Here is a 14,754-nt window from a genome sequence, read left to right on the forward strand (position 1 = left end):
CCAAGACTGGATAATTTATATACTAAAAAAAGGTTACATTGGCTCATGTTCTACAGGCTTTACAGGAAGCATAGCAGCTTCTGCTTCTGGGAAGGCCTCAGGAAACTTACAATCATGGGGGAAGGCGAAGGAGAGGCAGGCATATCAAATGGCAAAAGTGGAAGCAGGCCAGAGGAGGGGCAGGAGAGAGAGAGGGAAGGTGCTATACAATTTTAAAAAACTAAATCTTGGCCAGGCGCAGTGGCTCACGCTTGTAATCCCAGCACTTTGGGAGGTCAAGGTGGGCAGATCACCAGGTCTCTTTTGAAAGTGATACCAGGAGTTATATCATTCATTTGAGACCATCCTGGCTAACACGGTGAAACCCCAGTGAGCAGATATCGCGCCACTGCACTCCAGCCTGGGTGACAGAGCGAGACTCTGTCTCAAAAAAATAAAATAAATAAATAAAATAAAATAAAAACTAAAAAACTAAATCTTGCGAGCACTCACTCACTATTGCAAGGATAGTTCCATGGGGGAAATCCACCCCCTTGATCCAATCATTTCCCACCAGGCCCCACCTCCAACATTGGGGATTACATTTCAACATGAGATTTAGGTGGGGATACTCTTTCTTCTCAAAAGAAATCATTAAGTATGGTCATATTTGTTATTTTTCATAAAACATGGATATCTCATTTTAGTACTTAACAGACTCTTAAAAGATCACAAATAGCCTTAAGTTTAAAAACGAGGCTCAAAAGATTTGTACCAAGTACAAGGTCATAAAGATGCCACATAGATGTGTTCATATGCACCTCCATCAAGCAAGCACAGTTACATTATGACTTTAATTCATTCACATATTCCTGCATTCACTAGTTCCATAAATATTTACCAAGTCCTGGCTAAGTGTCATGCACTGGGCAAAGTCCTGGAGAGTCACCATCTTACTCCTTAAATGCTTAGCACCTGGGGAGTGGATACCAACATGAAATTAGACAATATCAAATCTGGGTAATAAGTGATAAGCAGGGAAGTATAGGGTACCTGGAGAGTAAACTGAAGGGCCATGTCACCCACCTAGAGAAGGTGATGTCAAAGCCAGACCTAAAGAATGAGTGGAAGTAGCCAGGAAGTGACAATAGCAAATACATGTGTCTCAATACCCAGTGATGAAAACTCTGGCTCAGATAAGAGACAGGAATCATTCCAGGCTTCTGACCCTGCGAGATGTGTAGAAAGGATTTCATGTCTGCTGAGAATATAGACATGAGTAAAGAGGAATCTTTTGAAAGTGATACCAGGAGTTATATCATTCATTTTGAGATAACAGCGAGAAATCCAGGTGAGGAAAGCTTAAGGGATTTAGGCCCATGTTTCCAGCAGACGAGTAGGTTGGATGAGATGCAGATGTTTTGCATTTGCAAATTTTTCTCAAAAGAAGACACATAAATGGCCAAAAGGTATAGGAAAAAAAATGCTCAGCATCATGAATCATCAGAGAAATGCAAATTCACAGCCGAGGTATGGCATCCTAGGGTTGGTGGATGAAGTTAGTCTCATCAAGTCTAATTTCTCAGTATTCACAGCACTCAAATGTGAGAGTGAGACTGTCGCTACAGGATGCATGAGGGATCTTCACTAGTAGCTAGTGTCTCATCCTTGGTATATTTTGCCATAGTGAATGCACTGGTTATGTGCACATTTGTTTCATCCTTGGACGCATTCTTTTCTCACCAGGGGCTGATTCTGACCATCTGTAGCATCTGAACTCCTTTCTCTCTGGCTTCCAAATTATTTCAGTGAAAGAAAAATACTGCCAGAAGATCAGAAGTTGGGAGGAGAAAAGGTTTTGAGTATTTCCCCTGGCCTCTTACCCAGCTTTAGCACATGTGTCTCTTTAGGAGCAGCATCTGCTGGCAAACCCTCCCCCATGGCTCTGGCTCCCACTGGGCTACAGGAACACTATTTCTTCCCTCTACCCCATCAGCCTCAGGATTGGTAATGGGTTCCTGGAGTTGTTCATCACTGGTGACTCAACATCTGCTGTTTGTCCTTTACCCCTGCTTATACTTCTGTAACTGTTCCTTCATTAAAACTTCAATTTTCTGCCAGAACCCTGACTGATACAGTGACTCAACAGTGTTAACTCTGCTTCCTATTTTATTTTGAAGATGAGGGAACATGTGGTTCTGGGACAAAATGCCAAATGGCTTCTGAAGTTTTAAAGCAATACAATGCAGTCTGACCAAAACTTTGATCTTCTAGAAGAGAAATAGACTAAACCATTATTTCCAGGTGCCATAATAGATGTAGTTAACCTTTATAACATCACCATGATGCATAATGCACCCATTTTATAGCTTATTATAGTATTTTTAAAAATTAAGAAACATGCTTAGTACCAGGCACTGAAAAGATGACAGGGATAGGGTTTTAAACTGGGTCTACCTGACTCCAGTGTCTATGGTTTTTTACATGAGCTGCTCCCACATAATTCACAAACTTATTCTGATTTGAAATCTTGCATTTTGGTTCCACTTTACATAATCATCTACAACTGGATGTTTCATTGTCACCTCAAGAGTGAAATCTCTCTACCTCCTATTCTCTCTGTCTCTTTCACTCTTTTCTGCTGCCCCAATGTCCCAGCTCAACAGTGTTTTCAGAGTCTTGTTTGCTTTTCCCACAATGTGAGAAGCTCAGAGATTTGTTTGTTGTCACATCAGTTTGTCGTCAAGACCCCAAAATGTATCCCAACAAACTGAGTGGTGCCTTCAGCTGTGGCTCCTGCCCAAAATGAAGCAAACATCCCTTTTCCTATTTTTTTTTTTTTTTTTTGAGACATAGTCTCACTCTGTCGCCCAGGCTGGAGTGCAGTGGCGCAATCTCCACTCAGTGCAAGCTCCGCCTCCTGGGTTCACGCCATTCTCCTGCCTCAGCCTCCTGAGTAGCTGGGACTACAGGCGCCCGCCATCACGCCCGGCTAATTTTTTGTATTTTTAGTAGAGACAGGGTTTCACCGTGTTAGCCAAGATGGTCTCCATCTCCTGACCTTGTGATCCACCTGCCTCAGCCTCCCAAAGTGCTGGGATTACAGGCGTGAGCCACCGTGCCCGGCCCCCTTTTCCTATTTCTTTGTACATTTTCCCTCTATATACTTAGTTCTAATCTAAAAATGCCAAGATTTTAAGAAGATACTTACCCACCTCGTTTCTCTTCCTTCTCACTTTACACATTTCCAACCATTAATAATTCTTCCCCCTTTTCTATCCGGCCTCCTTTCCCATCACTAAACTCCTCATATACAACTAATCAGAAAATGTAGGGAGAGAAAATACCTACAAACCACACATCTGATAAGGGATTAATATCTAAAGTATGTTGTATAAGGATTTCAATTCAATAGTAAGAAAACAACTGATTTTTTTTAAATGAGCAAAGGGCTTGAATAGACATCAAAAGAAGACATACCAATGGCCAAAAGGTATATGAAAAAATGCTCAACATCACAAATCATTGTAGAAATGCAAATTAAAACCACAATGAGCTATTACATCCCACCAGTTAAAATGGCTATTATCAGACAAAAGATTAGCGTTAATGAAGATTTGGAGAAAAAGGAACCCTTGTACATTGTAAGTGAGAATGTACATTAGTACAGTCATACTAATAAAGAAAGCTGCATGAGGGTTTCTCAAAAAATTAAAAATGAAACTACTATATAATTCAGCAATACTGCTACTTTTTATATATCCAAAGAAAATAAAATCTATATGCTGGCAAAATACACGTACTCCCATGTTCATTACAGCATTATTGACAATAGCCAAGATAAAGAATAAATCTAATGTCCAACAGATGAATAGATAAAGAAAATATGATATACTTTATATACAGAATGGAATACTATTCATCCTTTAAAAAGAAGAAAATGCCATCGATTATAACAACATAAATTAAGCTAGAGGACATTAGGATAAGTGAAATAAGCCAGGCACAGACTGACAAATATCACATGGTCTGACTTGTATATGGAATAAAAAAAAACTGAATTCACAGAAGCAAAGAGTAGAATAGTAGTTACCAGAGGCTGGGGGTAGGGAAATTAGGTACAAGTTGACAAAAGGCTCAACGTTTCAGTTAGACAGTAGAAATAAGCTTAAAAAATTTACCTTATGGTGACTATAGATGATAATAATATACTGCATACTTGAAAATTGCTGAAAGAGATTTTCAGTTTTCTCACCAAACAAAATAACTGTGAAGTGATGCATATGTTAAATAGATTGATTTAACCTTTCCAAAATGTATACATATATCAAAACATCATGTTATACACCATAAATATATACAAGTTTTAGTTGTCAGTTTTAAATGATAAACAAATTCTATATAATACAAAGAATATGTTTATAAAATCTAGAGATATGCCATACAAAGAGACTGGGAGACTCGATACTGTTAAGATATCAGTTCTCCTCAAATTGGTCTATAGATTCAATAGCATTCCAATCAAAATTAAAACACTGATCTCAAAATTCATATGCAATGCAAATGGCTAGAATAGCCATAACAATTTTGAGAAAGAACAACAGAGTTGGAAGACTTATTATATCTTACTTGAAGACTCATTGAAAAGATGCAGAAATCCAGGAACTATGGTATTAGCATAAATATAACTATATAGTGATCTATGGAACAGAGTAGACAGCCCTAAAATAGATACAAAAATGCTATTTGGAACACTACCATGGTATTTCAATATTGAAAGGGTAGTCTTTTCAGTAAGTGGTCTTGGGAGAACTGGCTATTCACATAGACAAAAATAAACTTTGATATCTACCTCATATCTATGATATATATGAAAATTAACTCAAGATAGATTATAGGCCATAAATATAAATGCTAAAAACATCAAACATTTAGGAAAAAAAAATATAGTAAATATTTTGACAACCTTGGCATAGGAAAGATATCCAGTGACCCAACAGGCATTAAGCTTAAGAGAAACAAATGATATAATGGACTTTCTCAAATTAAAAGTTTTCTGTACTTAAAAATATTGTTACAAAACTGAAAATGCAAACAACTAAGCTGCAAAAGATATACTTGTATATGACAAAACAACTCATATCCAGAATACATAGACAACTTCTCCAAAGTAGTAATAAAACAATATTTGAAAGACTTGAACAGACTTTTCTCAAAAGATGATAAAGGTAGTCAGTAAGAACATAATCATAAGCTTTGTATTATTAATCTTAAGGTAAATACAAATTAAAAACATGAAATATCAGTTTCTATGTGCAAGACTGGCTAACATTTTTTAAAATGACAATATCAAATTTTGGCAAGGATGTAGAACAACTGGAACTCTCATATATTGCTGGTTGGAATGTAAATGGTACAACCATCTTGAAAAATAATTTGGGATAGGAGGTGGCTAGGAGACAGGACTATCTTGCAGCTCCCACTAGGACAGACAGAGCAGCATGCGGAGAACCACACCATGAACGTTCGCTCCAAGAACTACCATAGGAACATACCAGGAAAGCAGTGAGAATCCACAGACCCTTTGAAGGAGGTGGATTGCTGCTGCAGGCTCTGTGGGACAGCTAAGGAACTGTGAGTCAGCTTGCTTTCTCAGCTGGGAGGCTTGTAGCCTGAGACAAGTTCTCAGCTGAGCTCAAAGCCTGCCTGGAAATAAACTTGGTGCTGTTGTGGAGGGCATGGTGGGAGTGAGACCAGCCTTTCAGGCTGTGGACTGCATGGGAGCTGGGTGAGGCCTGTGACTCCTGGCTTTCCCCCACTTCCCTGGCAAGCTGTGTGATGCAGCAGAGGTGGCCATAGTCCCTCTGGAAACATAAGTCCATCGGCCTGGGACCCACACTCCCATCCCCTACAGCAGCTGCAGCAAGCCTCACCCAAGGGGAGTCTGAGTTCAAACAGGCCTAACCCTGCCCCTACCTGATGGTCTTTCTCTACCAGCCCTGGTAGCCAAAGACAAAGGACATAATCTCTTGGGTGCTCTATGGCCCTACCTACTGCCTGATCCTACCTATACTACTGCAGCTGATGTGCTTTTAAAAGTGCCACCTCCTGCCTGGAAGCCAACCAACACAAAACGAATACAGTAAGAAAAGTACAACCAAGGACCCTCACAGAGTCCACTTCACTCCCCTGCTACCTCCACCAGAGCAGGTGCTGGTATCCACGGCTGAGAGACCTGAAGAGAGATCACATCACAGGACTCTGCAGACACTCCCCAGTACCAGCCAGGAGCCTGGTAGCTCTGCTTAGTGGCTAAATCCAGGAGAGGAATAATAATCACTGCATTTCGACTCTCAGGAAGCCCCATCCCAAGGGAAAAGGGGAGAGCACCACATCAATGGAGCACCCCATTGGAAAAAAGAATCTGAACAGCATCCTTTGAGCTGCATATCTTCCTTCTGACATAGTCTACCCAAATAAGAAGGGACCAGAAAAACAATTCTGGTAATATGACAAAACAAGGTCCTTTAATGCCCCCAGAAGATCACACTAGCTCACCAGCAACAGATCCAAACCAAGACCAAACCTCAACATTGCCAGAAAAAGAATTCAAAAGGTCAACCATTAAGCCAATGAAGGAGGCACTAGAGAAATGTGAAGTCCAACTTAAAGAAATCAAAAATATGATACAAGATATGAAGGGGAAGATCTTCAGTGAAATAGATAGCATAAATAAAAAACAATCACTACCTCTGGAAATGAAGGACGCACTTAGAGAATTGCAAAATGTGAAATCGCCTTTGCAAAATTATAACTGAGGAAATTATGACAATGAAAGAAATCAGACCTAACCAACTCCATCTTGCTTTTAATCTTTAAGCTGGCCTTATTTATTCCTGGGCATAGGCCAAACTAACTTTGGGAAGGAATTCAGTTCACAGTTTGACTCTGAAACAAAATTGATAACAGCCCTTTCCTCAAAAGAACCCCTTCTTGCCTGGGGACCAGTCTGACTTTGCAGGACTAACAAATTAGCTACAAGGTTAGAAATTACAATTTAGGGGTCTTGCAGCCTGTGGCTCCAATAGTCTGAACCTCCCCAAATTGCTCCTGGGGATAACATCACTATTGTAAAACCTAAGATCAGTGCTTGAGATATTTTTCAGACCCTGCACTCAGTGGATCAGCTGACACAACCCAGACTGGTAATCTGGCCCAACCGTTCTGCCATCCCACCCAGGGACAAAAGACAGCAAGAAAACCTCACTTGGACGCCCCCATGATTCCATCTACAACCTGACCAATCAGCGCTCCTCATCTCCCAAGACCCTACCCACCATATTATCTTTAAAAACACTGATCCCCAGCGTTCTGGGAGACTGATCTGAGTAAAAAGATGACTCTGGTCTCCCACACAGCATGAATTACTCTTTCTGCATGGCAGTTCCCCTGTCTTGAGAAATTGGTTCTGTCTAGGCAGCAGACAAGGTAAATCCATTGGGCAGTTACGAATGCACTGAAAATTCTCAGCAATTGAATCAAACAAGTAGAAGAAAAAACTTCAGTGCTCAAAGACAAGGCTTTCAAATTAACCCAATCTGACAAAGACAAAGAAAAAAGAATTAAAAAAATGAACAGGGGCCAGGCACAGTGGCTCATGCCTGTAATCCCAGCACTTTGGGAGGCCAAGGTGGGTGGATCACAAGGTCAGGAGTTTGAGACCAGCCTGGTGTTGTGGTGGGTGCATGTAATCCCATCTACTCGGGAGGCTGAGGAAGGAGAATCACTTGAAACCAGAAGGCGGAAGTTGCAGTGAGCCAAGATTATGCCACTGTACTCCAGCCTGGGTGAAAGAGTGAAACTCTGTCTCAAAAAAAAAAAAAAAAAAAAAAAAAAATTGAACAAAGCCTCCAAGAAGTTTGAGATTATGTTCAATGACCAAACCTAACAATAGTTTGTATTCTCAAGGAAAAAGAGTAATCAGAAAGTTTGGAAAACATATTTGAGGGAATAATCGATGATAACTTCCCCAGCCTTGCTAGGGATCTAGACATCCAAATACAAAAAGCTTAAAGAACACCTGGGAAATACATCACAAAAAGATCATTGCCTAGGCACATAGTCATCAGGTTATCTAAAGTCAAGACGAAAGAAAGAAATTTAAGAGCTGCGTCCCATCAATACCTAATTTATTGAGAGTTTTTAGCATGAAGGGTTGTTGAATTTTGTCAAAGGCCTTTTCTGCATCTATTGAGATAATCATGTGGTTTTTGTCTTTGGTTCTGTTTATATGCTGGATTACATTTATTGATTTGCATATGTTGAACCAGCCTTGCATCCCAGGGATGAAGCCCACTTGATCGTGGTGTATAAGCTTTTTGATGTGCTGCTGGATTCGGTTTGCCAGTATTTTATTGAGGATTTTTGCATCAATGTTCATCAAGGATATTGGTCTGAAATTCTCTTTTTTGGTTATGTCTCTGCCAGGTTTTGGTATCAGGATGATGCTGGCTTCATAAAATGTGTTAGGGAGGATTCCCTCTTTTTCTATCGATTGGAATAGTTTCAGAAGGAATGGTACCAGTTCCTCCTTGTACCTCTGGTAGAATTCGGCTGTGAGTCCATCAGGTCCTGGACTCTTTTTGGTTGGTAAGCTATTGATTATTGCCACAATTTCAGAACCTGTTATTGGTCTATGCAGAGATTCAACTTCTTCCTGGTTTAGTCTTGGGAGGGTGTATGTGTCGAGGAATTTATCCATTTCTTCTAGATTTTCTAGTTTATTTGCATAGAGGTGTTTGTAGTATTCTCTGATGGTAGATTGTATTTCTGTGGGATCAGTGGTGATATCCCCTTTTTCATTTTTTATTGCATCTATTTGATTCTTCTCTCTTTTCTTCTTTATTAGTCTTGCTAGGGGTCTATCAATTTTGTTGATCTTTTCAAAAAACCAGCTCCTGGATTCATTAATTTTTTGAAGGGTTTTTTGTGTCTCTATTTCCTTCAGTTCTGCTCTGATTTTAGTTATTTCTAGCCTTCTGCTAGCTTTTGAATGTGTTTTCTCTTGCTTTTCTAGTTCTTTTAATTGTGATGTTAGGGTGTCAATTTTGGATCTTTCCTGCTTTCTCTTGTGGGCATTTAGCGCTATAAATTTCCCTCTACACACTACTTTGAATGTGTCCCAGAGATTCTGGTATGTTGTGTCTTTGTTCTTGTTGATTTCAAAGAACATCTTTATTTCTGCCTTCATTTCATTAGGTACCCAATAGTCGTTCAGGAGCAGGTTGTTCAGTTTCCATGTAGTTGAGCGGTTTTGAGTGAGTTTCTTAATCCTGAGTTCTAGTTTGATTGCACTGTGGTCTGATAGACAGTTTGTTATAATTTCTGTTCTTTTACAATTGCTGAGGAGAGCTTTACTTCCAACTATGTGGTCGATTTTGGAATGGGTGTGGTGTGGTGCTGAAAAAAATGTATATTCTGTTGATTCGGGGTGGAGAGTTCTGTAGATGTCTATTAGGTCCACTTTGTGCAGAGCTGAGTTCAATTCCTGGATATCCTTGTTAACTTTCTGTCTCGTTGATCTGTCTAATGTTGACAGTCGGGTGTTAAAATCTCCCATTATTATTGTGTGGGAGTTTAAGTCCCTTTGTAGGTCACTCAGGACTTGCTTTATGAATCTGGGTGCTCCTGTGTTGGGTGCATATATATTTAGGATAGTTAGTTCTTCTTGACGAATTTATCCCTTTACCATTACGTAATGGCCTTCTTTGTCTCTTTTGATCTTTGTTGGTTTAAAGTCTATTTTATCAGAGACTAGGATTGCAACCCCTGCCTTTTTTTGTTTTCCATTTGCTTGATAGATCTTCCTCCATCCCTTTATTTTGAGTCTATGTGTGTCTCTGCACGTGAGATGGGTTTCCTGAATACAGCACACTGATGGGTCCTGACTCCTTATCCAGTTTGCCAGTCTGTGTCTTTTAATTGGAGCATTTAGCCCATTTACATTTAAAGTTAATATTGTTATGTGTGAATCTGATCCTGTCATTATGATGTTAGTTGGTTATTTTGCTCGTTAGTTGATGCAGTTTCTTCCTAGCTTCAATGGTCTTTACAATTTGGCATGTTTTTGCAGGGGCTGGTACCGGTTGTTCCCTTCCATGTTTAGTGCTTCCTTCGGGAGCTCTTTTAGGGCAGGCCTGGTGGTGACAAAATCACTTTGATGGGACATATCTCAAAATAATAAGAGCTATCTATGACAAACCCACAGCCAATATCATACTGAATGGGCAAAAACTGGAAGCATTCCCTTTGAAAACTGGCACAAGACAGGGATGCCCTCTCTCATCACTCCTATTCAACATAGTGCTGGAAGTTCTGGCCAGAGCAATCAGGCAGGAGAAGGAAATAAAGGGTATTCAATTAGGAAAAGAGGAAGTCAAATTGTCCCTGTGTGCAGATGACATGATTGTATATCTAGAAAATCCCATCGTCTCAGCTCAAAATCTCCTTAAGCTGATTAGCAACTTCAGCAAAGTCTCAGGATACAAAATCAATGTACAAAAATCACAAGCATTCTTGTACACCAATCACAGACAAACAAAGAGCCAAATCATGAGTGAACTCCCATTCACAATTGCTTCAAAGAGAATAAAATACCTAGGAATCCAACTTACAAGGGATGTGAAGGACCTCTTCAAGGAGAACTACAAACCACTGCTCAATGAAATAAAAGAGGATACAAACAAATGGAAGAACATTCTATGCTCATGGGTTGGAAGAATCAATATCGTGAAAATGGCCATACTGCCCAAGGTAATTTATAGATTCAATGCCATCCCCATCAAGCTACCAATGACTTTCTTCACAGAATTGGAAAAAACTACTTTAAAGTTCATATGGAATCAAAAAAGAGCCCGCATCGCCAAGTCAATCCTAAGCCAAAAGAACAAAGCTGGAGGCATCACCCTATCTGACTTCAAACTATACTACAAGGGTACAGTAACCAAAACAGCATAGTACTGGTACCACAACAGAGACATAGATCAATGGAACAGAACAGAGCCCTCAGAAATGATGCCGCATATCTACAACTATCTGATCTTTGACAAACCTGACAAAAACAAGAAATGGGGAAAGGATTCCCTATTTAATAAATGGTGCTGGGAAAACTGGCTAGCCATATGTAGAAAGCTGAAACTGGATCCCTTCCTTACACCTTATACAAAAATTAATTCAAGATGGATTAAAGACTTACATGTTAGACCTAAAACCATTAAAATCCTACAAGAAAACCTAGGCAATACCATTCAGGACATAGGCGTGGGCAAGGACTTCATGTCTAAAACACCAAAAGCAATGGCAACAAAAGCCAAACTTGACAAATGGGATCTAATTAAACGAAAGAGCTTCTGCACAGCAAAAGAAACTACCATCAGAGTGAACAGGCAACCTACAGAATGGGAGAAAATTTTTGGAACCTACTCATCTGACAAAGGGCTAATATCTAGAATCTACAATGAACTCAAACAAATTTACAAGAAAAAAAAAACAACCCCATCAAAAAGTGGGCAAAGGACATGAACAGACACTTCTCAAAAGAAGACATTTATGCAGCCAAAAAACACATGAAAAAATGCTCATCATCACTGGCCATCAGAGAAATGCAAATCAAAACCACAGTGAGATACCATCTCACACCAGTTAGAATGGCCATCATTAAAAAGTCAGGAAACAACAGGTACTGGAGAGGATGTGGAGAAATAGGAACACTTTTACACTGTTGGTGGGACTGTAAACTAGTTCAACCATGGTGGAAGTCAGTGTGGCGATTCCTCAGGGATCTAGAACTAGAAATACCATTTGACCCAGCCATCCCATTACTGGGTATATACCCAAAGGACTATAAATCATGCTGCTATAAAGACACGTGCACACATATATTTATTGCAGCACTATTCACAATATCAAAGAATTGGAACCAGCCCAAATGTCCAACAATGATAGACTAGATTAAGAAAATGTGGCACATATACACCATGGAATACTATGCAGCCATAAAAAATGATGAGTTCATATCCTTTGTAGGGACATGGATGAAACTGGAAAACATCATTCTTAGTATACTATCACAAGGACAAAAAACCAAACACCGCATGTTCTCACTCATAGGTGGGAATTGAACAATGAGAACCCATGGACACAGGAAGGGGAACATCACACTCCGGGGACTGTTGTGGGGTGAGGGGAGGGGGAGGGACAGCATTAGGAGATATACCTAATGCTAAATGACGAGTTAATGGGTGCAGCAAAACAACATGGCACATGGATACATATGTAACAAACCTGCACATTGTGCACATGTATCCTAAAACCTAAAGTATAATAATAATAATAAAAAAAGAAACTTAAGAGCTGAGAGAAAAAAGCATCAGGTAACCTATGAAGGGTAACCTATTAGATTAACAGCAGATTTCACAGCTAACCCTATAAGCTAGCAGGGATTGGGGTTCCTATGTTTAGCCTTCTAAAATAAAATGATTATCAGTCAAGGATTTTGTATCCCATAAAACTAAGCTTCACAAATGAAGAAGAGATAAAATCTTTTTCTGACAAACAAATGCTGAGAGAATTTGGCACTACCAAGCCAGCACTACAAGAACTGCTAAAAGGAGCTCTAACTCTCAAAATTAATCCTTGAAATACACCAATATAGAATCCCCTTAACGCATAAATCTCACAGGACCTATAAAACAAAAACACAATAAAAAAAAAAAACCCAAGGTATTCAGGCAACAAATAGCGGAACAAATAGAAGAGTGCCTCACATCTCAATACTAACATTGATTGTAAATGGCCTAAATCCTCCACTTAAAATATACAGAATGTCAGAATAAATAAGAATTTCCCAACCAAGTCTCTGCTTTCTTCAAGAGACTCACCTAACACATAAGGACTCACATAAACTTAAGGTAAAGGGGTGGGAAAAAATATTTCATGCAAATGGGCACCAAACGTGAGCAAGAGTAGCTATTCTTATACCACACAAAGCGAACTTTAAAACAACAGCAGTTAAAAAAGACAAAGATGGACATTATGTAATGATAAAAGGACTAGTACGACAGGAAAATACCACAATCTTAAATACATATGCACGTCACACTGGAGCTCACGAATTTATAAAGCAATTACTACCAGACCTTAGAAATGAGATAGAGAGCACCACAATAATAGTGGGGGATTTCAGTCCTCCACTGACAGCACTAGACAGGTCATCAAGACAGAAAGTCAACAAAGAAATAATGGACTTAAACTATACCCTAGAACAAATGGACTTAACAGACATTTACAGAAGGTTCTACCCAACAACTGCAGAATATATATTCTATTCATCAGCATATGGAACATTCCCCCAGACAGACCATATGATAGGCTGAAAAATAAGTCTCAACAAATTTAAAAAAATAGAAATTATAACAAGCACTCTCTCAGACCACAGTGGAATAAAATTAAATATATATGCACCTCACACTCAAAACCTCAAAACCATGCAAATACATGGAAATTAATTAACCTGCTCCTGAATGGTCATTGGGTCAACAATAAAATCAAGATGGAAATTAAAATATTATTCGAACTGAACAATAATAGTGACATAAGCAATCAAAACTTATGAGATACAGCAAAGGTGATGCTAAGAAAGTTCATAGCATTAAAAACCTACATCAAAAAGTCTGAAAGAGCACAGACAATCTAAGATCACACCTCAAGGAGCTAGAGAAACAAGAACAAAAAAAACCCAAACCCGCAGAAGAAAATAAATAACAAAGATCAGAGCAGAACTAAATAAAATTGAAACAAACAAAAAACAACACACAAGATAAATGAAACAAAAAGCTGGTTATTTGAAAAGATAAATAAAATTAACAGATCATTAGCAATGCTACCTAAGAAGATAGAAGCTCCAAATAAACGCAATTTGAAATGAAATGGGAGATAGTACAACTGATAACACAGAAATACAAAAGATAATTCAAGGCTAATATTAACAGCTTTATGCACATAAACTAGAAAACTTAGAGAAAATGGATAAATTCTTGGAAATATACAACCTTCCTAGATTGAACCAGGAAGAAACAGAAATTCTGAACAGACCAATAACAAGCAGCAAGATTGAAATGGTAATTAAAAAGTTACTGGTGGGGGGCGGTCGCTCACGCCTGTAATCCCAGCACTTTGGGAGGCCGAGGAGGGCGGATCACGAGGTCAGAAGATTGAGACCATCCTGGCTAACTCGGTGAAACCCTGTCTCTACTAAAAGTATAAAAAATTAGCCAGGCATGGTGGCAGGTGCCTGTAGTCCCAGCTACTCGGGAGGCTAAGGTAGGAGAATGGTGTGAACCCAGGAGGCAGAGCTTGCAGTGAGCCAAGACTGTGCCACTGCACTCCAGCCTGGGTGACAGAGTGCGACTCCATCTCAAAAAAAAAAAAAATGTTACCAACAAAAAAAAGTCCAGGACCAGACAGATTCACAGCTGAATTCTATCAGACATTCAAAGAAGAATTGGTACCAATCCTATTCACACTATTCCAAAAGATAGAGAAGGAGAGAATCCTCCCTAAATAATTCTATGAAGCCAGTATCACCCTAATACCAAAACCAGGAAAGGCCATAACAAAAAAAGAAAACTACAGATCAATATTCCTGATGAACATAGATAAAAAAAACCTTAATACTAACAGAATCCAACATCATATCAAAAAGACAATCCGCTATGT

This window comes from Hylobates moloch, unplaced genomic scaffold (assembly GCF_009828535.3).
Source record: "Hylobates moloch isolate HMO894 unplaced genomic scaffold, HMol_V3 SCAFFOLD_4, whole genome shotgun sequence".
NCBI classification, from domain to species: Eukaryota; Metazoa; Chordata; class Mammalia; order Primates; family Hylobatidae; genus Hylobates; species Hylobates moloch.